The following is a 3,005-nucleotide window of genomic DNA, read 5'->3' on the forward strand; positions in this document are numbered from 1 at the left end:
AAAAATTTGTTTAGTCTAGAACGACGAGTGAACGTTTTTCTAGGCTATACTTGAATCGGAAGTGTATTAATATTGGAGAATTATACATTAGTCTTGAAATAGGTATTTTATGTTTAAGTGCTCAAGTATTAGTTAGTAATACTATCGTTATAAGAATTTCTTGAAAGTTTCACTTTATCGCGCTTAAATCGGAAGTACGCGTTTTTACGCGCGCGATTAACTGAGGGACTTAAGGCCATTATTTTTGGACTATTAAGAGTGAATAATATTAATATGAATACAAGTGCATGAGAGGTTTAGTGCACTAGTGAAACAAATGCAAGAGGAATTGAGCACGAAACGCGCGCGTGCGTTCGCGAGAGAGAGTTGACTTTTGCACCAATTCTAGCCACACAAATGAAGCTTCCTTAGGAAGCCAAATTTAGACCAAAACACTCTCTCTCCTCCTCACAAAGCAGCCGGCCATCCTTGTGCAAAGACAACTCAAGTTCTTCAAAATTTTCCTTCACAAAATCTTCATCAATCTTCATCCAATTCCTTCCAAATTTCACACACACTTAGCTTAATACTTGGAGATCACATTAAGCTACAAAGGAGAGCTGCAATCCACGATTTTCTTGGACAAGAAGGGAGACGAAATTCTGCCTTTGTTCATCACACAAGTAGGTGATGATCCAACCTTCAAATCTTGGTTTATGGAAGTAGAATTCCACGTATAAACTCTTGTATGCATGTGGGTAGTCTTGTTTATGGTGGATTTTTGTTGTGTGGGCTCTATGAACTCCCACTTTTGATGGAAGGACTGATTTGATGATTGATGATGAAATTAATGGTGGTTTAGTGATTAAATTAGTGGATTAATGTTGTATTGTTGGTAGAAAATCAAAAGAGGTGTTTGGAGCAAAAGTGACCGTTTTACCCCTACCTTGTCCGACCCCTTTTGTGCAAAATGTTGAGGTTCTAATGGCTTGTTTATGTTGTTTACATGTTATATTGGTTGTGTAAAAAGTTTCATTGAAAAATAACTTGATTTGGTCACTCAAATGTTGAAATTTCGAAAGGTTAGAAAACTGGAATCTTGTTCCCAGATTGCCCAGGCAGTCTTCTTGTTTCGGCCATAACTTGTTGCTCCGATGTCAAAATCGAGTGGTGTTTGCGGAATTGGAAACTAGACATTCCCAGCTTTCCGTTGGTATAAAATGCATGTCTTGGTTCCACTTGAGCAAGCCAAACCATTCGTTTGAAATCCACTGTTCTGTTTCGTTGCTTCCTGGAAGGCAGCACATGAGCTACAACTTGATGCTCACGAATAAGCTGGTTATGGACAGATTTTGAAAATGGTTTCTTCTGAGAAAATATAACCTTATGAGTCTATTTTTTAACGCCACCAACCATGCTCAATTCTTAGTTGAATTGAGTGATTTATGATCGAAATTGAAAACTGACTTTGTGAACGAAAACAGTGTTTTGGACAGATTTGAAACTAACAATGACTTGGGACTTGTTATCCGAAATTTTGGTGATTAATCACCTACAAAATGTGTATTGGATACCTCTTAGACATTGTCTATGCACATGGACCATGCTTGAGGTACTTTGTTGGCCAAACGTTTTGAAAACGGAAAACGGAACATACAAGGCAGATTTGCCTTGAAGTTCTTGGAGTTTTCGTGATTTCGTTAACCAACTTCCCGAATGAATTTTCCTGTGAAATTTGGTAGAGGAATAGCCCTTATATGGTAGGATAAACCTCCCAAATTTGGTACCATTTCAAGTTCGTTTCGATATTCAACCGATGTCCCAAAAACAGTGATTTAAATCTGGAAAATGGTAAACAGGTTCCAAATTTCAGCAACTTTGAGCTACCGTATCTCGGTGCTCAAAACTCCAATTCTCGTTCCGCTTGTTTTTTTTTAAACCTTGTTTGCAACTCTAATTGAGTTCCAAATTTTAAAGGCTGGTTCGCAATGGATGAATTTTACCGAATTTCCAAAGTTGACCAAAAAACCAACCCCGAAAGCTGTCTTCATGTTCAAAACAGCAATTTTGAGCCAATTTTTGAATACTTTCCGTCTGGAATAATGGAAAAGTGTATTCTATGAACTTTTATTACTTTGGAAGAAGTTTCCAACGGTACCAAGTTTTCGAATTTTCAACTTGTAAAGCGTGATATACGATTTTTCTAATGTATCGTATCAAAACTGCAATTTTCCGAATTCCAAGGAAATGGAGTTTTTCAAGTACTCCTTATTCCTTCGATATTACTTGAACGTTTTATATTTGATTTCTAAGATGAAAACTCAATTTCTCTTGTACTTTAAAACCCCACTTGAGAGCCTCGATTTAGGATAATTAAGGCTCGTTTCATGAGATTTTCTAAGATTGTACTATGGTACGATCTTCTTTAATAGTAGGGGTTTGTGAATGATAGTCTATTATTATTTGCTCAGGCGCACACGAGGACCTTCAAGAGGATCCCACGGTGGACGCTTGAATTTCAATTGAATCTACTTGCTCTTGTTACTTGGTGAGTGTCAAGTGTATGGCTACTTGAACTCTATGGACTTGATTCATACTTGGCTTATCTGATTACATGCTTAGCCTACTTGATTTTGAAAAATGGAGTCGAGTGTGTACTTTATCGTACTCGTTCTCATTTGAAACAAATGACTCATACTTAACATGGTTTGCCTGGTTTACATGACCTGAAATACATGCTTAAACCTGTCAAATGCTTGAATACATGACATGGTATTCTATGGCTGCATACGTCGTTGGAGTGAATCTCCTAGACACTTACATGATACATGGGGGATGCCCAAACTCATAGGCCGACCTTGGGACTCGAGCCGGCATGGGCTTGGTCGGGAACCTTGGTAAGCCATGAGAATTACATGATAAGCTTGATCTATTTGAGAGATCTTGCTTGGCATACTCGTGGAGTATAGCCTTCTAAATGTCGTGCGGGCCCGGAGCGGTGTATGGTGGACGGATGAGAAGTAAGT

The sequence above is a fragment of the Coffea arabica genome, chromosome 3e (genome assembly GCF_036785885.1).
Source record: "Coffea arabica cultivar ET-39 chromosome 3e, Coffea Arabica ET-39 HiFi, whole genome shotgun sequence".
Taxonomy (NCBI): domain Eukaryota; kingdom Viridiplantae; phylum Streptophyta; class Magnoliopsida; order Gentianales; family Rubiaceae; genus Coffea; species Coffea arabica.